Here is a 22,467-nt window from a genome sequence, read left to right as displayed (position 1 = left end):
ACCCCAGGACAGAGTCAAGAAAGCAACATGCATCAGCGTCCTTTACCAATCCTAGGGCTGCAGGGATGAACCTGACTTGTAGGCATTAAAATCCTTACTGAATGTCTGCCGGTACCCAGGCACTGGGGCCCAGGTGGGGACAAATGGGTTTTCTGCCTCGAAAGCACGTTCAGGGCAGAGTGCTCTCTCGATTATTTTCTTCCGTCCTGGAGCTGGTCCTGGCTGGCAGCACAGAAGACATCCGTTCACTTCTTCATTCATTGAACAAATTATTTTGAAACAGTGCATCTGGGTGAACCCAGTGGGGAAGGCAGGGAGCAGGACTGACCTGGCCAGGTCCTATGCACAAATATAGATAAAACTCAGGACATTATCTTTGTACTATGGTAGAGAAATGGGTAATGCAAAGAAAATTGTAGAGAAGTGTTTAGACATAGTTATTTACCAACATGGGTGTATTTCATTTCCATTTTGTATGTCTTTCTTACAAAAAAAAAAAAAAAAAAAAAAGGATAGTTGTCCACTGAATTTCCTTCAAACTTTGCTCGGCAGATTGTAACAAGTTGGAAAGCTCTCAGCTCTCCTGTTTGAGTGGTTTGGTACCTGCCCCAGGCTGCGGGACAGGGCTGCTACCTGCCCCAGGCTGCAGGGCAGGGCAGGGCTGCATCTGAAGGTGTTGGAGAACCTATATCTCCAGGCCCTTGCTTCTTTCATTTCTCTGCCTACATGTGCCTTTCAGTTGCCTTTCTCTGTGGCTAAAAGCTGTTTACTTTTTAAAAAACTACAGTTCAGAGACCATGGGCAGAAGTTATTCATTCAAGTGTTTGACAAATCCTTATTGCCTCCCTGCTTTGTGCTGTGCCTTGATCTAGACACTGGGGATCCATCAGTGGGAAGAAACTAGGTTAATAATAATAATAATAATAATAATAAACAATAATAACATAGGTATGTGTAACAAAGTGATGATATTGCCTTTTAGTTTATTCGAAGGTCAAAAGAACAATGAGGAATAAATGGAGCAGAGAAAAGGGGATGTAGTTTGATGTGTGCTGGATATATTTTAAAGGTAACGCCAGAAGAATTCCCCAAAGGACTGGCTGTGGGACGGGAAATAGAGGGAGGCTGAGATGACTCAGTGTTTTGTCTTAAGAAGCTGGAAGGATGGAATTGCCATTAGCTGAGACGAGGAGTCTATAGATGAGGAAGCCTGGGCGGCGAGACGGGTTCAGTCTGAGGCCACAGAAAGCTCGCGTTAGGCATCCGAGCGTGGACTTTGAGTAAACTACTGGCTCTCGCAAGCGCACAAAGCTGGAAATAATGAATGTGAGCTTTATCCAAATGACGACGATACTTCAAGCCATGAAACTGGGTGAGATCATCCAAGGAGTGAGTCCCTATCGAGACTCTTCCAAGGAGTGCGTCTGGATAGAGAACGGGCAGACTGAGAAGACCCGTGTCCAAGGAAGGCCGATGTTACGTGTCTCGGGGAAAAGAAGGAACCAGCCAAAGGAACTGACATTGGAAGGAGCCGACATAGCTAGGAGGAGAAATAAGGGACTGCGGCCTCCTAGCCTTCAGGTGCATCAGGTTTTCTGGAAGGATGATGACCCAATGTGTCACAATTGCTGATGGTCTTGTCAAGTTGAAGACTGAGAATTGACAGCTGGGTTTAGCATCGTAGAGGTCATTGGTGTCATCCACCTAGGACCCCAGCTCACCCACCCACCTGTGTGCTTCTCCAGTGAAGCTTTTCTACATACTGTGATATGATCCATGTAGGTAGCTGTGCTTTGCACGAAATTGCTGTATGTCTGCAATCCGGGAACCATATTTGTGAACTTTGCAAAAGAGAACCCCTACCTGTGTCAGGACCTCTCTAGATTGAACATGCTAAAGTCAACTGGGCATTCCTCTGCCTTCAGATGTGGCTTTTAGTGGAATAAAAAAACCCAAGGTGTACAGAATTCACTATAGCAAAAGAAAATGATTGAGATATTGTAAAATGATGCGAGTTCAAAGGACAGGGAAATTTTCCCTGGGCATCAAGTTTGAGTCCATGGCTAAAGTAGCTTTTGAATTTGGCCTTGAAGGATGACTAGGGTTGAAATTAAGGAGATGGAGTGGAAAGAAGACGTTTAGGTAGAGGTAAACAGAAGAGCAATGCCGTGCAGGTGGGCGAGCTAGGAAGGAAGCTCTGAACTTGGGGGTAAGGGGCAGGCTATGAGAAGGAGCAAGAAGGATGTGACTAGAATTCTGGCCAGGACCTGATGCCGAGTGCCTCTTGGGCTGGGCTTGATTTCTTAGCCAGTGGGAAAATTGTGGCTTTTTGAGCCATGGAGAGGCGCAGTGATAGCTGTCCTCCTTCACGAAGCATCCATCTGGCAGCGTGCGCAAAACCATCCTGGACAAAGATAATAAGGTCTAAATTAGGGCAGTGAGCGTGGGAGGAGGGGGAGGGGCGCTGACAGACACCACAGAACAAATTCGTGGGACATGCGCTCCGGAGGGCAGGCTGCCTGGGGTGCAGCCTCGGTTCTGAGCCCTCCCCAAAACCACATAAGCTTTTCAAAGTGCAATGTGGCTGAGGGGGTCACTTGTCCCCTCCACCCGCATCCTCTTCCAAACAGTAAGTGTTCAAGCTTCACCTTGTTATGAGCTGAAGCCTGATTCTTTTTCTCTTTTTTCTTTCTTTCTTTTTTTTTTTTTTTTTTTGCATTTTTTCAAAGCTGGAAACGGAGAGGCAGTCAGACAGACTCCCGCACGCGCCCGACTGGGATGCACCCGGCATGCCCACCAGGGGGCGATGCTCTGCCCCTCTAGGGTGTTGCTCTGTTGCAACCAGAGCCATTCTAGCGCCTGAGGCAGAGGCCACAGAGCCATCCTCAGCACCCAGGCTATCTTTTCCTCTAGTGGAACCTTGGCTGCGGGAAGGGAAGAGAGAGACAGAAAGGAAGGAGAGGGGGAGGGGTGGAGAAGCAGATGGGCGCTTCTCCTGTGTGCCTTGGCTGGGAATCGAACCCGGGACTCCTACATGCCAGGCCGACGCTCTACCCTTGAGCCAACCGGCCAGGGCCTGAAGCTTGATTCTTTTTAGATCTCTGTGATGAACATGGTGGCTGCTTTTAGGACACAAAGGAACTCTGCATTTTAAGATTGCCCCCCTGCACTGTGCCCGGTGTAAAGAGGCAATGGTGGAGAAGTGAGCCCTGGGAGTGGGTGCTGGCGAGGGCCTGGGCCACATCACCACCAACCTCCAGTCTCTGATCCTCTGTTGATCAGCATCTGAGCCGATCAACAACATTCGGCATTTTCAGGAATCGTTGAACAAAAGCAGTGCTCAAAGCCCAGAGAAGCAACACACGGTGCACCCCGACCAGCATTGCTGTAGGAAATGCCAAGCAATTCAGATGGTGCCCCAGCAGCCTGCCTGCCCATTTCCCCCAGAAAATCAGCCCAGGGGCATGGCCTTTGTCCCTAAGAATGGACATCCTCTGGCTGCTCTGGGACTCTCTCAGCATCAGCTCCGAGGGCTGAGAAGTGGCAGGTAATGACACCCAGGGGGAGCAGCTGATTTTGGTGAGATTGGAACCCCAGGCTGTGGGGGAGGTGCCTGGCCTGCAGCCAGCCCCAGCATCCAGATTCATGTGGCCGCATGGGGGAACAGCCTTTGTGGCAAGGCTGGCTTCCTCCTGAATTTGCCCATAAAAGGATAAAAGTGCTGCTATCTGGTCGGCATTCGGTAGGGTTGCTGATGATAAAATTTTTTTTGAAAGTGTGGATATTTTTTTCCTCTTTTTGCAAGGAGTGTGTGTGTGTGCGTGTGTGTGTGCGCGCGCATGCGTGTGTTCCCACTTTCACACCGTTCGCAGCCCTTGTGTGTGCTAACAGATGGATTCAGCCTCGTTTATCTAGTGTCACAGAAGATAAAACTGAAACTGCAGGATATGCTGCCTTGTTGATTTAAGAGAGAGAAAGAAAAAAAATAATAAAATAAAAGCCTTTTTAAGGGAAGACCTTATGGGAGAAAAGAATGGTCCAAAATATTGTCTGGCTTTGCTCAAAAGGTCAATACAGAAGGTTCATTAAAAATGATTTTCTCCCTCCCCCTTCCTGACATCTCCAAAATATATGATCTCTGTGTCAAAGTAGGCCAAGTTTTAAGGCTATCATGAATTATATATCAAGAGACATCATTACCCAGGAGTCTTGAACAAATGCCCCATGGTTTAAATTTTACAGACATTTTCCCCCTCAGCAGCAGCGTCTGTCGTTCCATTCTTCCTGAGATGGGAAGAAAAGTGTGTTACAGAATGCAGGAGGAGACATGGTGCTGATAAAGGCGATGAATTGTGCGACGGTTGGGGAAGGTCCCTCTGCAGAGCCTGCCTCCCCCGCGCGGGCCTGCAGCCTGGAACCCGGGCCTGCAGCCTGGAACCCGGGCCTGCAGCCTGGAACCCGGCGGGCAGGCAGCTTGGAGAGCTTTGTCCTGCCTGACTGCAGCGGAGGCAGGCACCACAGGGCCAGGCTGACGGAGGGAGGACTCACCCAGATTCCCCAGGCATTTCTGTGCCCACCACCATAGCAAAGGCCCTGTTGTTTCCTCTGAATAGCAGATATGTCTTAGCCACCGAGGCTTTGTGAAAATAATTCTGTTATCTGAAATTGGAAACATTGGATAAATAGGCAAGGTGGGTTTCCTGTGTTTGGTTTTTTGCAACCTTTCAGCTGTCACAGGGACCAGAAATTGAGCCCAGAACACAGGCTCCCAGGACAAGTCAGTGCCCAGGTGCTGCGCTGGGTAGGGCCCTCCTGACAGGGCACCTACAGTGGAAGAAAGTGGCCTCAGCTCCGTGCACCCTAATCTCCCACCCAGGTTATTCTTTTTGGGGGGCCCATTTTACAGTGCTGACCTCTCTCTCATGCAGTCTTGAGAGAAGTCAGGTATAATTCTCCATATGGATTTCGCATCTGTTTCTAATCCTTCATAATCCTTGTATTCACTATTTCATTTTTTTTTGACAAAAAAAAATTTTTTTAACTTATTGATTTCAGAGAGAGAGACTAAGGGAGAGGGAGAGAAAGAGACCAGAACATTGATCTGTTCCTGTAAGGGCTCTGACCGGGGTTCGAGCCTGCAACCTTTATGTATTGGGGTGATGCTCCAACCAACTGAGCTATTTGGCCAGGGCTCACCTTATTCTTATAATGCCCTTGAGATATGTTTTCCCATTTTAGAGATAAAATAAGTGAAGCCAGAGTAGAGAAGTCACTTAACTAAGGTCACTACCACTAGAGTAATGAGAAATATTTGTATCTGATATAAAATATCACACTGTCACTGTCAGATAATGAAAGGTAAGTTATAGATCCAGCCCCCATTTAGAGTGTAGGCTCGTTCACGAGGCTTGCAGGGCCCATGTTTGGCTCCGCCCTCGCCTCTCCAGGCCTCTCTCCTGCTCCGCTGTCGTTGCCCAGCTACGCCGTCGTTGTCCGGCTATGCCCAGCTCCATGTATTAATAGTTTCTTACTTCCCGAGTTTCCTCTCTCCTGTCCACACTTATTACCTTGTGATCTCTGCCTGAGCACCCCTGTTCCTCGCTCTCATTCTTATGACCCGGTCTGCCTCTGCTCAACCCTGTGTGGATTCCAGACTCAGCTCAGGCACTGGCCTCTCCGTGAAGCCTTCATCCCCCAGGTCCCACCGAATGGGTGAGGTTAGACCCCATCACTGGAGACTCTGCATCAGCCTGTGCCATTCAGTGCAGCAGCTGCCACCCTGTACACGTGGTCCCTGACTTACGATGGCTCAAATGACCAGCGTTCGACGTTGTGATGGTGCAAAAGCCATATGCATAACAAGTTCCATGAGATAGTCAACGCTATAAAGTGAGCTGTGTGTCAGCAGCTTTTGCTTCACACTGGGCTCATGTGAGTGTCCCAGCATCCCAGGCAAGGCTCTGAAGCTTGGTAGGTGAGGTGTGCCAAATGCATTTTCAACTTAATGGTATTTTCAAGTTTTGATGGGTTTTTCAGGATGGAACCTCATCGTAAGTCAAGGAATATCTATTTTAATTGCTGGTTTATGTATTTATTTTCTCCAGTAGCTCATGGGCCACCAGCAAATGCGGGTGAGGCGCCGAACTTTCATCTCAGCACCTTCATCTCCAAAGTAGGAGAAACACAGGAAGCCAGGGATGGGCTGTGGGGCAGGCCTCCGTGGGACTCTTCCTCCTCGTCACTGTCCCAATGCATGCACCCCAAACGAGGATGCAACCCACCAGGTATTTGGTGGCTGTCCTGCGTGCCGTTCAGGCGTGTGGCAGAGTTCAGACTCCAGGTGAAGTTGCAGCCGCTGCTCCACTCACTCCCTTCCTGGACCCGAGCCATGGGCACTGTGCCCAGCGGACACATTTAAGAAGGAGGCTGGTCTCCCAAGTCTGTGGTGCTGATCTAGTTAGCACTGAGTCAACATGTCATTGGGAGACAAGCAGGTCATTAGAGTTGGAGGAACACAAAATTCAAGAGTCAGACAGACTTACATGCGAATCCCACTTCTGCCACCAACAGGCTGTATGATGAGGTCAGGGAATTCACATAAACACTCTGAATCTTTATGTCTGAATCAGCGAGAGGTTATATAAAGCCATTATTTTTAAATAATGAGAGACTATTTTGTAAAGTGTTTAGCACATAAAGGATATTCAGAAATGTTGGTCATTATTGGTATGAAAAAAGTCAAGCTTGCAAGCTAATACATGAAGAAATTATTAATAAAATATCAAAATGATTTTATCATGACCGAAGGAGTTATCATGTTACTGCTTTGAATTGTAAAACGTTAAATAAAGAAAGAAAAGAATTTGTTCAAGGCAGGAGCATCAGAAACTGTTTACGCTCGGGGCAGCGAGGAGCTGAGAGCCGCCCTGGGGAAGCCCATCTCCTCTGGGGCCACAGTCCCTCTCCCGGAAGTGCAGGTGGGCGCAGCGCAGGGCTGGGCCCCGCAGCTCAGCTGGCTTCCAGCTCTGGGCTCCTGTGTGTCTCCCTGAGTCAAGTGAGTTGTCATTCATAGACCAGGAAGGGCAAATCGCCTGGTTATTCTGCTCACAGGGTCCCGCCACACCTAGAATTAGATCTGAACCCTTGGGCTTTTAATTACAGGGCTTTGTGAGTCAGATGGTTTACAGGGGAGATTCTGCTCTTCAGGCGACACCAGGGGTGGTCCTCTGTCCCGTCACCCATTCCTTGAGAAATGAGCTGCCACTCCCAGTGGGAGGAGGGAGAGTTGGGAGCCTTGTGGGCGACTTCTGGGGGAGGCTTGTGGTTAAGCTTCCTTGCAGCACCCCGAACCCCGACTCCAGGCCCCCAGGGCCAGTGAGTGTCCTCCTGTCACGGCTTTGCCCCCGCCCCTGTGGGTGTCTGAGCCGCCTGTTCCCATCCTGATCCAACTCCCTTCCTAGTGCTGTTTCCGCCTCGGGTGGTTTGTGCTAAATGTATTTTCAGCCCCAAGTGGTACAAGGGATAAAAGGGCTGTCTGGAAAGTGTGGTTTCTGAATGTGTCAGAAGCAGGTGGCCTGCTGTGTGTTTTTAACAACTGCTTCCCCCAGAGGAGGGTTTGAAAACCTCACCTTTCAAGATATTTCAACTCATATTAGAAAGTGACTTAAATAAAATCACTCTTCTGACCACTGCCGCTGTGATAGCCGGTGGTGATGTCACACCGCTGTTTCCCATGTTCCTTGCAGAGGAGGTGAGATCGCCCTGGTCGGAGGCTTCTGTCTGTTGTCGTTCAGGGAGAGCGGAGGTAGTGTGCCCGGCTTGGAGTGTGAGCCTGCTAGACAGAGCACGTTATGGTTTCGACTTGGCCCATCTGGCTTTCCCACAAACCAGTATTGAGCACCTACTGTGTGCTCAGCACCATGTTAGGGCAAGAGCTCTGACTTCGTCTTGCGTTGGCACCTGTAGCACACCTCGCCCTATTCTGCCATTGGCCTCCAGGGTTCCTGACAATGGACCAGTTTCCTTTGATTCTCTTGGATGCTGATGTCTTAAAAAAAAAACCCAACAATTTGACTTGGCCACTGTGTTTGATTACCTTTAGATCTGGGTTTTTCAACCTGGGCACCACTGACATCTTGGGCAAAATAAGTCTCTGTTGGGACTGTCTCATGTGTTGGGGGAGGGGTTACAGCTTCCCTGGGTGCCAGTAGCACCACTCAATTCAGTTGTGGCAACAAAAAATGTGTGCAGACATTGACAAATAGGTCCTCATGGCTTTACATTGACCAGAATGCCCTTCTGTCCCCTGTCTTAGTTTATGTAGATAGTTATGTGCAAGGAAAGCAAGGACTTGACTCCCCTTTGTTAGATAGCAGAGGACCAGAAAGAGAAGGAACTTGCCCGTCAAACAGTGTGTCGGAGGCAGAGCTGCATTTTCAATCTCCTGTCTTCCCAGCCCTTCGCCTGGATCCATTTAGTGGTGGGCTAGTAAATGTTTTATTAACTGACTCCCTGAGAAAGACAAAAACAAAGCACCCCTGGTTAAGAGTGTTTGCCAATTTCATGATGTAAATACTCCCACCATGGCTGGTTTCTATTTATCAGACCTCACTGACGGGGGTGTTGGGAGGAGGTAACGTATGATTGGCTCCGATAAGCCCGTGTCACCTGTCTCCAGGACCCCCCTGGGTCCATGTACACTTTGCTCAGATGTTCGTCTTGCTTCCTCTAGGCCTTGTCCTTCCACCCATCCCCCTTCTCTTATAACCACAGGCGCTCATTACTGTGAAGTGTGATGGGGAAGCATTAGCCTGCTAAGCGTTTTTGCTCATCTGTTCAGACCAGTATAAAGCTGTTAGAATGGCATTTTCTTCCTCCCTTTCTCTGTTAAATGAACATTTCTCTACGTGATCTTTCTATCTAAGGGGTTGCTGGAGCAGTGGGAGAGTTCCAGGCTTAGAGTGGCAGCCCTAAGGAGCGATCAGTAGGACCTCCTGGCCAGCATGGACCCTGGGCAGGAACTAAAGGCTGCTGCTCAGCCTCAGATATGTTGAGTGTGTGGAGAAGCATCTTGGCTGGAGTTTCAGTGCTGATAGGAGCTGTGACTTCTGTAAACCTCAGTGTCCACAGTGTGAAAGGAGAAATAATGATCTTCTCCTCACTGTTGATATGAACAGCAAATGCACTTTCTTATGTCTGAGCTTCAGATGCCTACTCTCGCGATTGGTTATTTAGTGGATGGCCTGGTTGTCAGTATTAAAAACTCATCAAGCCTAAGGACTAAGCTTGGTCTTGTGATTTTGACCTTGGCCATGGTTTTGTAACATGCGCCTAGCCATCTCCTCTATGGCCCAGCATTAAGCCTGGAGGAGCCTAGGACGGTGGGAAGAACCCGTCTCCGGTTATTAGACCTGGTTTCTCTTTCCACCTTTGGTGCCATCTCATTACATAACCTTAGGGAGCAGTTAGATGTGTCTGAATGTGGTTAGCATCCAAGGAAGGGCGGGAGCATGCTATGGCATTTGGATTTCATCCCAGAAGCAGTGGGAAGCACTGGAAGGGTTTTAAGCTGAGAAGACACATCATCAGAGCTGTACTTTAGAAAGTTCTTTCTGCAGAGCACTGGGCCATGGTGCAGGCAGGAGGAGACCAGTCACGCGGTTGGTGCAACAGTCCAATCAAAAAGTGATGAGGCAACCCGTGGGCGCGGGATGCTGAAAGGTGCAGATAGAGTGTGCCATGAGAGTTCAGAGAGAGGGGGATATTGTGAAGCAGGGTGCCAGCAGCATCAGGAAAGGCTTCATGGAGGAGGTGAGGCTGTTGCTGGCCTCGATGGTGACAGGAAGAGCGGAGAAGCGTGGAGGTGTAAGTCCGTGGGTGCGGGATGCTGAAAGGTGCAGATAGAGTGTGCCATGAGAGTTCAGAGAGAGGGGGATATTGTGAAGCAGGGTGCCAGCAGCATCAGGAAAGGCTTCATGGAGGAGGTGAGGCTGTTGCTGGCCTCGATGATGACAGGAAGAGCGGAGGAGCGTGGAGGTGTAAGTCTGCATATCAGGGCAAGAACACTCAAAGTGGCAGTAAATCATATGGGTTTATATGAGGGATTATATAGAGAATGCTTCTTAATTTGTATGGACCTGAACGCTAGGTTTAGGAATATGGATTTTGTTAGATGGTGGTGGTTCCCAAGGAAAAAGTCCATTTTCTGTAGTTAATTTCTGGGGAGAGCTTATCCTCAGCATTCTCCTGTCCACAGCTCCCACCTCTCCTTTCCTCATGGCCAAATGCGGGGTGCCTGGGACCCCAGTGAGGGGTAAGGGATGCACGCCCTGCAGCCCTGTGCTGTTAGGAAAGCAGGATTGCACTGAGTCTTGAGGGTGAATGCAGCCTGAAGGCTGATCACGTGACTCCCGGTTTGCCTTGCAGTGGGGACCAGGACCGGGGGCAGCAGCTGTGCCGTTAGTTATCTTTGTGCCATCGCCAGTATCTGTCGTCCTAGGCCAGGGTGACCGTGCTCCGCAGCGTAGATAAGCCGGCTCCCAGCTGTCCCAGGTACCTTCTCCATCATTCTTCCCTGTGCCAGCGCGCACTCTCTCCCCTTACTCAGAATAATGGAAGTCCCCATGTCCTCCCATGCCCGCTTTGTGGAAGTGTACCTGGCTCTGTCCTTGGCGAGGAAGGACGGGTCACCTTGTAGCATTTGAGTAAAGTGAGGCCGATGCTCCCTGTGAAGTAAAACAAGGTGTGCTGGGAATGTAGGGACATGGCACGAGCCCGACCCCATGGCCTCGAGGCTCGCAGGAGAAAGTGGAGGCTCAGAGGGGGTGAAGGAACTCACCTGAGGTTGCACAGCCAGGAACTGGTGGGGCAAGAACTGGACTCCAGCTACCTGTGGGCTGCAGAGTATTCCCTGTGGCTATGAATGGGGGCCATCTGCCAGAGGGCCCCATTTCCATGGGGTTTTTAGCAGAAGCCTGCCTCGTAGAAAATTACTTTCTCAAATGGCAGTGTCTGTCATAGGTGAGGCTCTTGCAGAAACACCTTGTGGAAAGGCTTCGTAGACATGAGGGCCCCAGGTTCCAACGCCCACTGCATTGGACGGTAGGGAGCGACTGGCCCAGTGTCTTAGAGACCTTTAAGGTCAAAGCAGAAACCTGCTTCTCAACCCACAGTGTTTTGCGATCTGTCAGACTCGGGGTAAATGCAATCTTTATAAAACACCCAGTGTTAGTCACCCAAGAGGTGGCTTTTGTTGGTGGCACTGTAAGCCAGGGGCTGTTGGGGAGCTCGCAGGTGGCTTGTGGCCCTTGGGCGGTGTTTGCCGTGTGAGACCCGTGTGGTCTGCGGTCTGTGAGTGCCCCAAGTATTTGCGGATCTCTGGAGCATGGCAGAGTCATTGTTGGAAACTTGGAAGACAGATGGCTACAGCCCAATTGGCTCTCAGATTGTACCCAGTGCCGTCTGGTCTTGCCACCATTTCTTAGTCCTAGACAGCACTGGCCTTGAATTTCCAGAATACTTGCTTACTCTGACAGTCTGGGTCAGCTTTGGCCCACTCATTTGGGGCAGTTGTTTTTGCTGAAGTTCAAATAGGTACCAAGTACTGCACTGGCCACTTTCAACGTTGGGTAACCCCAATGACCTTGAAATGGACCTATTGTTCCCATTACAGAGACAGGGCAGCCAAGGCTCCAGGAAGTTACAGTTCACATGTATTGAGCTCAAGAACCACAGGCTCTTCCCACTGCACCGTCTTCCCACTAATACTTACTAAATCATTCGATTTAGTGTTGGGCATCATAATCACTGTAGTGCCATGTAAAGTCCTGCACAGCCGGAGACCGGCCTCTTTTTTGACTGCGTTCCTGCCTCCTCGTCCTCTCTCCCCTGTTCACTGTCCTCACGAGAGCCAAATTATACAGATTCAACCCTCAGCCCTCATCATGTGTGCAGGGCTCTGGATAAACGAGGCATTCGCCTCTTCTCGGAAAGCTTCCCAGCCAGCAGCAGAATTAAAACCCAAACAGCTACAGTACTTTAGAAGGGCAAGCTCACTGGGTCTTCACAGCAGCCCAGAGAAGCTTGCTGACGTACGCCCTTCATTGTAAGATGTGCGTTTGAGAGATTTTGCATCGGCGGATCAGAGAGAAGAAATGAGGGGCTCAAGGTCACACAGCCCAGCCAAGGCCGAGTTGGGGATTGATCTCAGTTGCCTTGCCTGTCCCTATGAAGCATTCATCCACATCGAGGCTCCGTCCTGGCTCCTGTCACTGGTTGTCAGGCACGGCCTCTCCAGCTTGAGCTGTGTTTGTTTCTGTCTTTAAAAAAATTTATTTTAATTTATTTTTCAATTACAGTTGACATACACTATTATATTAGTTTCAGGTGTATAACCTAGTGATTAGATGTTTGTATACATTATAAAGTGATCCCAGCCAGTAAGTCTAGTGCCCACCCGACATCTTACCTAGTTATTACAATGTTATTGACTATTCCCCGTGCAGTATTTTCAGTCCCTGCGACCATTACTGTAACTGGCAAAGCGTGCTTCTTCATCTCTGTCTCAGGGCTGCCTGCCCGGTGGAGAGGAGGTAGTGTCCGCGGCTAACGAACGCCTCCAACCTGGTGAGTTATTAAGGCGACACTCCTGTGGCTGCAGCCCTGGGAAGAGAGAAAGGAACATGAGCTGATAGCCCAGGCTGTCAGCTGGGCTGACGTTAATTTACTGACGTTTGGACTTGTCAGAGGGAGAATACGCATCTCACCTGATTTGTAAAGTGTCTTCCACTCCCCACCCCAGAAGAAGAGCTGATATACCCAACACTGTGAAGCACTCTATGAAAGAGAAGGCATTGACCTCGGCAGTTTGGTTCGGTGGAAAAACTGGGTGGGGTTTTCTGAACTCATTAGCCAGTTTGACTGGTGTCCTCCCGCCACTCACACAGGGACAATGGCTGTGCGGGTGGGGCGCAGCCCAGAACAGATGTTAAACCACACCCCGGGCAGTGGAGCAAATGAGAGCTTTGGAGCAGAGCCCTGGCCTCTTGTCTCAGTTCTACTACCCTGCCGCTGGCCACTGCCCCCCACGCTGTGTCAGGTACCCCATCTGAGAGTGAGGGACGGGCCCTCCTTGGCTGTGCAGCACGATGGCTGGACTGAGGCTGTGAGATTGAACTTGGGTCGAACTTGTGCTTCATTATCAACCCTTATGAATGTATGTAGTTCACCATGGGCTGGTCACTCAGCCTTTCTGAGTCACTCTCCAGTTCCTTGATGCAAGATATAGCTGATGGGAGTACCACCTCACTGATGTGCCCGGGGCGACAGTCATGTGGCGTGAGAGTGCCGCACAGTGCCCGGGGCACGGCCGGCGCACAGTGAGGAAGGGTCATATGCTGTCCCACCACCATCATCCACTCCTCCGCCTCTGACAATCTAGGATTGCTTGAGCTCGGGCCACTTCGGTTGGTCACCACTGGGTCCTAGGCCGCTCCCATTTCAGCTTCTTACCCTGGCTTCCCAGCCTCTTGATGTGGAAGAAACAGAGTTGGCAGGGAGATCTGTGTTCTAGCCCTGGCATCTGCACCTGCTTGTGGAGTGGCATTGGACAAGTCTCTTCCCTTCCTTTCTCTAGGACAGAGGTCTCTCCTGAATGCTATTAGTAATAATAACAGTAATGGTCATGATAACCCTAATAACAGTAGTGAGTTCAAGGATGAGTCGTGCCCTAACCCCTGCAGCCTATGAGTGTGACCTACCGTAATTTTGAGGAGGGGCCTTCCTTACCTATTTACCAAATACGACCCCTGTAGAAGCTCCTCCATGACACTGAAAGAGCCTGGCTGTTTGTGGGACTGCGGGATGGGGGCCCAGAGCCTGCGCCGGCCCCTCCGGGCCGCTCCGGGCTCTCAGACCGTCAGCTTCTCTGGCGCGGGAGGAGGTCTCTGGGCCAGCCGTCCTGCGATGCCCGGGGTCACTTTCCTGGTAGCACTTACTTGACCGGCATTGATGGGTGAGTTTGGGTCAAGACTATTTCCTGATTTTAAAAGAACAGCTGATTCTTTGCTCTTCTTGGTCAGAGACTCTTAAGAGGCAGAATGTGAGGGGAAAAGAAAACAAAAGCCGGCTTTCAGTGCTGTTTCTGTCCTCCCAGGCTGGTGGGGTGAAGGGGCGACGCCCCGCCCAAGGGCCCCAGCTCCATACCCCCCGGGCAGGGTCAGGTCCTGCTGGCAGCAGAGGAAGGCTTGTCCTGCCCCAGCAACATGCTGCCTCTTGAGGAAACACGGTCTCGTGTCCTGTCGCTGGCCTGCAGTCTCCAAGGCGTCTGGGCACCAGCAGCGGCTTCCCGCATGGGTTGCCTGTCCAGCTGCCTTCAGTGGCCTTAGCCAGGAGGGCCACCAAGCCCTCACATCAGGGGCCTGGCTGGTTATTGGAGCAGCTGCACATTCAGATTCTGGCTGTCGGGCCACAGGGAACCCAATAGTTCTTTTAAAATATATTGCTAAAGCCAGTCACAGCTTGGCTTCTCCTGCCATAGCATGAGTGCTTTATAACCAAGTTGCATCGGCCTGTTTTATATGTAAGGCCTACAGGCCCGGAAGATTGCGCAGACATTCCGGTGAGCAAAGGGAGAATGAGTTGTTGCAGAGGAATATTTGTGTGGCTTGCAAAGCAGGGCACTGTCCTGGACCATTCTCTACCGACACAACAGCATAAAAATAACTGGCCCGTGGGATGCGGATATCAGGGTGACCACGCATCCTGGGTGCCTGGGACAGTCCTGATTTACGCCTGTTGTCCTAGTGGCATTAATGGTTTCCCTTTCACTCCCACAAGTATTCAGGTTTAGATGCTAAATCGCACGGTCACCTTGATTGTGTGTGACCTTGAACATGCACTGCCATGCAGATAATACATTTAAGTAAAAACCTGGACCTTTGTGTTTTGACAGCGTAAGTTGGCTGTGGGTTAGCACCATTGTACGGTCACGGGTAAGGCAAGTCACCATTTCCAGCACATGTGGTTTCCAGGTGGTGACATCATGGGACAAAATGCCACATAGACCGTTCTTCGGGTCCTTTCTCATAGCTGACTAGCTTTTAGACCTTTAGGAAGTTACTCAGTGTCGCTCATCTATAAATTAGGAATAATCATACAGCCCTCACAGAGGTGGTATAATTACTAAATAACCTATGTGAAGCATCTAGCTTGTTTCCGGACATGTAATAGGTTGCCAGCAAATGACATTCTTCTTCTTTGACTGTTATTAATCTCTCTATCTGTGAAGTGCTCAAAGATGATTGCTGTTCCATCCTGATCCCCAGACCTTTGCGAGGCTGAGACCAGAGCCCGGTGTCCCTATCAGTGTGTGCAGCGTCCCAGATGGGGACGTTTGACAGCATCTTGCTCACCTGCCTGACCAGTGGGTCCCTGCCCCTCTGACATGGTCACTGGATTCCTGCGACGTCGCTTTTCCCCGCCCTGACGACTCTGCCCTCTCAGGCCTTTCCTCCACCCACTGCCCAGCCTGGCCTACTTCCTCCTCCCTCCCACCGAGCCAGGCTGTGTAAACACCAAGGCCAGATGTCATTTACTGGCGCTGGCTGACTCCAGGGCCCACTCAGCAGTTCGCGATATTCCCACGTGGAGACTTGCCTCCTTCCCCTGCCTTTTGAATGAAGGCATCATCTGTTCGTCCAGTCCTTCCTTTGGTCCTTATTCCTTTCTACTAATTTGCCTTTCTGTATGCCTCACCCATTCTTTTTAATGTAACTGCTTAGAGAAGAAGTGTTTCACCACGTCCTGACTTCAAACCATGGCACTCCCACTCCAAAGCTGAATCCCTTGGATGAGTGTCTCAGTTTTCTCATCCGCAAATCTGTGTGGCTGCTGTGAGGTTTAAAGACGTAACAGTGCTGCACAAACCCCGACACACAGTAGGTACACGATGAATCGCAGTCTTGCCACCCCGAGGTCTCCGGACTCACAGGCTGGCCCTGCTGCTGGTTAGTGAGACTGGGAACATGCGTGTTCCACCCCGGGCTGCAGATTCCTTACCTGCTCGCCCAGGAGGGTGGGAATGTTTACTTCCAGAATAGTAAGCAATTCCTCAGTCTCTCCACTGAATGGGGCAGGGTTGTTTCACTTCCAGCAAGAGAAGTGAAAAGGTCACAAGACTGGATGTCTAGGAGATGCCTGTTCCAGCCCCAGTTCTGTTATGTGACTCTGGGTAAGTCATTTCGTGTCTCTGCATTTCCGCTCTTCCATTTTTAAAATGGGATAATTACCTCCCTGTTTTTCTGCCTCTCTTAAAAATGACCAAAGAAGACAAGCTATTAAAAAGCATCTTGCTGGCTGCTACGTGCTACAGGAGCAGACTCCTGATGGTCCCGGGTGGTGTCAGCCTCCTCCATGGACCTGAGGGACTGTAGCAACTTCTCCAGCCGGCCATGACTACTGGTGACGGAAGCATATCAGTGTCACTGTTGTGTGTGGTTGTGCTGCCTGCAGGCCCGCATGAAAGTTGTGTCTTTCTCTGGTCTCCCTCATGGACATCTGGCCCATGAGTGACTCAAACAGGAAACCACCAGCCATCACTTCCAAAAGCTTAAGCTCCTCTCACACATATGCTTCCATTTTGTTGCTCTTGTTGTTTGAACGGTGGGGAAATAATTTATTAAATCAAGGCCAGTTCTTCCTGGTGGGGCCTCTGTGATAGAATCTGTTAGATGAGTGGAGGTGAACCCTGATGAGGACTGGAATGCGAGTCATGGACCAGAGCCAGGTTAGTGACAGAGAAACGCTCAGAAGCTCTGACCCTTGCCCCAGGTTGGGGCTGTACTGTACTTTTGTTAGCTTCCCCAGGTGCACAGCCAATTTGGGGAGGTCTGAGGGTGTGCACTCGGGCTAGTACATCCCCTAACCCCTGTCCTATGCCCCGGTACCCATCAATGTGATTAGATTATTTATTAGGGTTGACTATTTGTGCGGTTGCTCAACTTACTGGTGATTGTCATTCTTAATGATGCCCATCACATGTGGGGGGACTTTTACAAGAGCCCATGAACAAGCAAAGTGAACAAAATGGATAAGAAGTATCTTAGAGCAGACTCTGGAGGTGACCCACCATTCTGTGGGCCTGACCCTCTTTGTTTTGTGGTAGAAGGCGGGTTCTTGCTGGGCCCAGTTGGGTGAACCAAGTCCCAAATGTATACACAGAAAGCAGTAGCCCCCTCCCCCCAAGACCCCATCACGTCAACAGCGCCTCCTTATTGTTTGCAAGTCCTTGTGGGGCACACCTGGTCTCTCTCTCACATCCGGGAGGTAAGAGACAGGGTCTTCCCACAGAGTTCTTCCCTGGAAATTTGGTCTGTTCTTGGTCTACACCCAGGTGCCTGTGGGAAACAGCTCCTGTGCCAGGGCACCTTTCCCTGGGGCTGTGCTCTGTGCGGGTGATGTATGGCACCCACCGCAGTCTCTCCATGCCGCCACCATGACCCGCTTCCCCAGAATGCCGCGCCGGCCCCAGAAGCGGCTGAGATTACTTTCTCATCAGGGCAAGGACTTTTAAAAGTTGCTGTGTTTTCTCTATCATTTCCTTCCCTTCCCCCTTCACTTCCTGTTTTTTCTTCCTCTTTCTCCACCCCCACCCCATCCCTCAGCCCTGTCCCTTGTTGTCTGAGAACAGGAACAAGCGCAGAGCGTTGATAATCATGATTTCCTGGCTGGCTGGCCCCTCTCTCTTGCTGGGAGCCAGAGCCAGTCCAGCTCCTCTGAGCACGTGAGCCCGGCTGGGGCAGGGAGGAAGCTGTGCCCTTTAGGGCCCCCGTCCGACAGAATCTCATAAAAAGAATCTGCATGCCATTACAGCAGTTGACAATTCCAAAGGACGTTCTCCTGCATTCGAACTCAAGCACAGCAAAACTCCCAGCGTTTTGGCCGATTAAATACAGTCAGTTTAGATGGACAGAAGCTAGATTCTGGAGGAAGCGATGAGTTTATTAATGATTTTGCACCGTATTCTCTTTATGACTCTGCAGATCATTCTAGCTCTCTGAAGTCTGGTTCTCTAATCCTTTGGATAAATGAAGTTAATGGCATTTTTGAAATGGCAAATTAGGAAAATGTATCTGTGAGAGTCACATGGTACTCCTGGCAGACATTATTTGCTTAATAAATGCAAGATCCCATTTCTGGTTTTAGTTTCCAGCACAGAAAAATGGCTCTTCAAATGTGTGCAGTAGCCTGAAAAGTGACTTATTCAATGATACCCAAGGGATCATGTCTGTTACTGTGGTTTTTTGAAACATGGAGAAAGATACACAGAGACAGAGATAGAAAGAGACAGGAGAAACAGAAAGAGAGAGAGAAGGGAGGGACAGAATGACAGAGACAGAGGGAGACCCAAGAGAGACCTACCCGCTGGGCAAAACACGCCCGTCCCTGGAAAACAAAGCCCACCCCCACCGTGCTCAGGGTCACGCTGTTCCCTAACAATATTTTTCTAAGGGGAAACAGGGAAAACCATCCCGACCACATGCCTGAGGTAGGCTGTTTTACTAATTTAGCTCCCAGGGATAAATGGACAAAAACAGCAATCTGGAAAAAGTGCCACCTCCCTTTCTGAAAATCTGTTTAAAAAACAAAAAAGAAAAGAAAAAGAAAGGCTTTTCTTTCAGGGTCAAAGACCAGTTGTTTGAGATGTCAGCCAGAGCATGTGGCTGCTTTTTTAAAAATTCCAAAAGCCAGAGCCTCAGAGACACGCTCTCATCTGGACTCCTTTTCCAAGTGGCCAAGCTTAAGTGAGGCTGTTTTCTCCTCTGATCCTCACCTCTCTTTTCTCAACTGCAAAATGAAAGCATGGGACAAGGTTATTGCGTGAATGTCTTTCACCCCTGAGAATCTAGGATTCAGGGACTCTTTGCTCTCCTTGAAAAGAGAAAAAAAAAAGTATTGTTATGAGAGGCGAACAGGAAATGGCCTCTCACAGTAACATGACTTGCATTCCCTTTTAACAGAGTATCACTCAGCGGAGGACTGAGAAACTGCGGGACTCCAGAGGGTCACAGCTGTGATTCGGGAGCTAGGCGTGTCTTGGCCTGACGGCTTCTCAGCTGGTCCATCCCATCAGCCTGGATTGGTGACCCTGAATCACTAGAGCTATCTCCAGGTAAGAAAGCACTGACGTGGGGGAGGGATGGGGGGTGGCAGGCCGCACTGTGGTCCTGGCACTTTGATATGCACGCTTATAGAAATACTTGAGAGTATTTCAGATAGTCATTTCACCAGATTTGTCATCCTTGGTGGGAAACCATGTCTCCTCACACCACATACATGTAAAAGGGGGAAAAACCCTCATAGAAAACGGACCTAATTAATAATTGATGCACATTTCAAGGTGGCTGTAATTTTGAAGTGGATAGAGGTCTCTGGACTCTGACTGCATCCTGAGAGGGAGTTATCCCGAGACTATTGAGTGTTTGGGCATGAAATAGAGTAGCTTAGAGCCGCGTGCAGGAGGAGAGCACAGTAGAGTTGCTTTAAGTTGCTTTTTTCTTGATAGCCAACCTGGAAGTGACTTGAGGTCTTGTGCAGAGGTCTGGCTGGCATCTCACTCGCTCTACCATCTTTAGAGACAAATTTAGTGCATGAACTTGTCACCTAAGAGCATGCACGGTGCACAAGCCGCAGGTCACCGTTCCCCTTGCCCCCTTCCCTCACAGCCAGGACATCGGCTCTCTTGTTACCTCTCTTCTCTCTAACCTCCTCCCAATCAGTTATGGACACTTTTCTTCTTAGCCACAAAGAGAGGGCCACATCTACTTGAACTTCTTCATTAAACTTGGACCAGACATGAGCTGACGCTCCTTCCTGATGACTGAAGACCTACTGAGGGTTGTGCTCCGCGACACTGTTCTATTAACACACCTCCTGTACGCTGGCCCAGGGACCACACGTGCGGGATCAGTGATCATGAAGAAGATGCGGAAATGTCAAACTGGACGCACACCTGTTACCCTTTGCCAGTTGCTGGTGTCACCTTCTGCCATCCTCCCTCCTAAAGTGCTTTCTCATTTGGATGTCTTGAGTCTCCTTGAACACTAAAACCAGGGCAATCTCTATGGCTGAGCAGAGTACAGAAAGTGTGGCCAGGTGATTCCTAAAGTATTTTCCAATCCTGCGTTCCCAGGGCCATCTTATCCCAATTTGTGCCTTGTACCACATTCTTACTCACTGGAGCATGAGCGTGACCTGGAGCCCCTTCCTTATTTCCTTGACGGGTTCTCTTCCGAGTGTGGCTCCATGAGCTACAGCCTAACTCAGAGCAAGGAGATGAGCTTCAGAATTAGACCGACCAGACTTTGAATGTCAGTTCTGCTATTTATTAGTTGAGTGGTTTTTGCTTAAGTCATTTTAAATGCCCGACCTCCTGTTTCCCCATCTATAGGATGGGGACAGTACATTCTCATTTATAGGTTTGTGGTGACAATCAGAGGAAATGAGGCATTAGCATTGCTTTTGCTTACATTAGACCTCAGAAAATGTTCACCTCTCTCCCTCTCCAGCCTCATTTAGAGCTATTGAAATGGAGCTTTATCCTTCATGGAGTTCTGTCTGAGCCCAGGGACGGGCCTTGTGTTCATACGCTGTATGTCCCCACCCATTACAGAAGAGAGAAGCTGTCAACAGGCTTCTGAGATCAGAGCTTGTCTTCCAGGACAGCCTTCCGTCCCCTGGTCTTTGGTCAGAGTGCCCTCTGCAGCCCAGCCACCTGGAAGGCCCGCTCTGTCATATGTGACTCCAGGGCCCACCCCTCTCTCAGCCCCTTACTCTGTCCTTTACCGCATGAGGTCTTGGGTGAAAACGGTCTCCCTCCCAGCAGCTCTCTTCCCTGTAGAGCAGCAGAGTCCCCAGACCCAGGGCGGTATTCTGATGCTGCTATCAGTTCATCTAGGGGTGATGTCCTGGCCTGGTACTCCGCAGGGGTGAGTTTCAAGTCTATGTTCATTCAGGGCCATGACATTGGCTTTCTTCCCTGTCTGCATGCTCTGCGGGCGTTCATTCCTGCTGCCGTCCATTCGGTCACTTGGCAGGTGTCCTTCTCGGTGTTATGGGTACAGCATGGGACCAAAGTTCCCGTTCTCGTGGAGCTTATCTTCTAGTGGGATGAGGGATTGTCAACAGGTAAATGGGCGTTTATACATTATATTAGGCAGTATTAAGTGTTATGTAAAAATGTATATTTTTAATATATGGCTGGACATATATCTATATATATCTCTATCTTTATCTATATCTCTATATCTCTATCTATCATCTATCTATCTATCTATCTATCTATCTATCTATCTATCTATCTATCTATCTACCTATATCTAACCTATATCTATATTTATCTATATCTGTATCATCTATCTATATCTATCCTAGGGAGTTGGGAGAACAGACATTACTGTTCTCTCGGGTACAAGGGAAGGCCCACCCGGTATGACGTTATTTGAACAGGGCCTGACAAAGGAAGTAGGGAGGCATCTCTGAGGCCCCATCCCTAAAGCATCCTAAGTGGAAATAAGGGTGGATGCTCTTGCCTAGTAGAGTGTTAGCCATTCATGCAAAAGCCTGTCCAGAGTACTAGGTACTGAGACTTGGGAGATGAATGAGACTTGGTGACATCAAGGGACCCATGGACTGGCACTCGTTCAAGGCTGCGTGGGGAAGTTGCATCAATGAATTAGGTTGAAGTGAGCATTTGTCCTAATTTGGTCATTGTGTAGCCAATTTGCTGGAGTGGAAATTTTCCACGGGAACGTCCCGCAGGTCACTTCTACCAGTGCTCTTGGAATTCGTTCACCTGGACCACTGCCGAGTCCCGGCTGCAGGGGAGAGGAGGGTCGTTCACTCAGCAACCCTCTGAGCGCCTATCCTCTGCCAGCACCTGCGCTGGACCCCGGGGGTGAGCGGCGCTTCGATTCGGCTGCTGCCTTTGAGTTGTTTGTGGTTTCACTGGGAGACCTACTAGTGACTAGCCAACACACACTTCTCAGGGTTGTGTAAGAGTGTAAGAGTGGGTGTGAGGGAGCCCAGAGGAGGGGCCCCAGACCCACACCGAGGGCAGAACCGGGGAAGCTCCCTGGGGACACACTGTCTCCACTCAGCCTGGAAACGAGGTCATCAGGCAGGTGACAGCGGGACGGTGATACACTTGAGGGAGGCAGAGGAGAGGCTGGGCAGGGGCTGTCCCCGGAGGGTCTCCACTCAGCCTGGAAACGAGGTCATCAGGCAGGTGACAGCGGGACGGTGATACACTTGAGGGAGGCAGAGGAGAGGCTGAGCAGGGGCTGTCCCCGGAGGGTCTCTGTGCGGTATCATTCTTTGTGGCTATGCAGTGTCACTTGGGGCGATGCTGACACCGGGGGACTCGTTCAGAATAAGCAGCTGGAAGCTTGGGTGTCATGCGAAGAAGGCTGA

General features: G+C 50.0%; 1 protein-coding gene across 3 annotated transcripts in view; it reads left to right on the top strand.

Annotated features, from left to right (window-relative positions):
* The window catches only part of CYRIA (CYFIP related Rac1 interactor A), a 97,873-nt gene that overhangs the window by 24,167 nt on the left and 51,239 nt on the right, over nucleotides 1-22,467 (top strand). For all 3 annotated transcript variants that reach the window (XM_066235008.1, XM_066235010.1, XM_066235009.1), the window contains exon 2: nucleotides 19,017-19,168. The gene's annotated coding sequence lies outside the window, so the exon portion shown is untranslated. The remainder of the gene's footprint in view (nucleotides 1-19,016; nucleotides 19,169-22,467) is intronic.

This window comes from Saccopteryx bilineata, chromosome 6, assembly GCF_036850765.1.
Source record: "Saccopteryx bilineata isolate mSacBil1 chromosome 6, mSacBil1_pri_phased_curated, whole genome shotgun sequence".
Lineage (NCBI taxonomy): Eukaryota > Metazoa > Chordata > Mammalia > Chiroptera > Emballonuridae > Saccopteryx > Saccopteryx bilineata.
The sequence above is the reverse complement of the archived record's forward strand: the minus strand, read 5'-3'. Positions and strand labels throughout refer to the sequence as shown.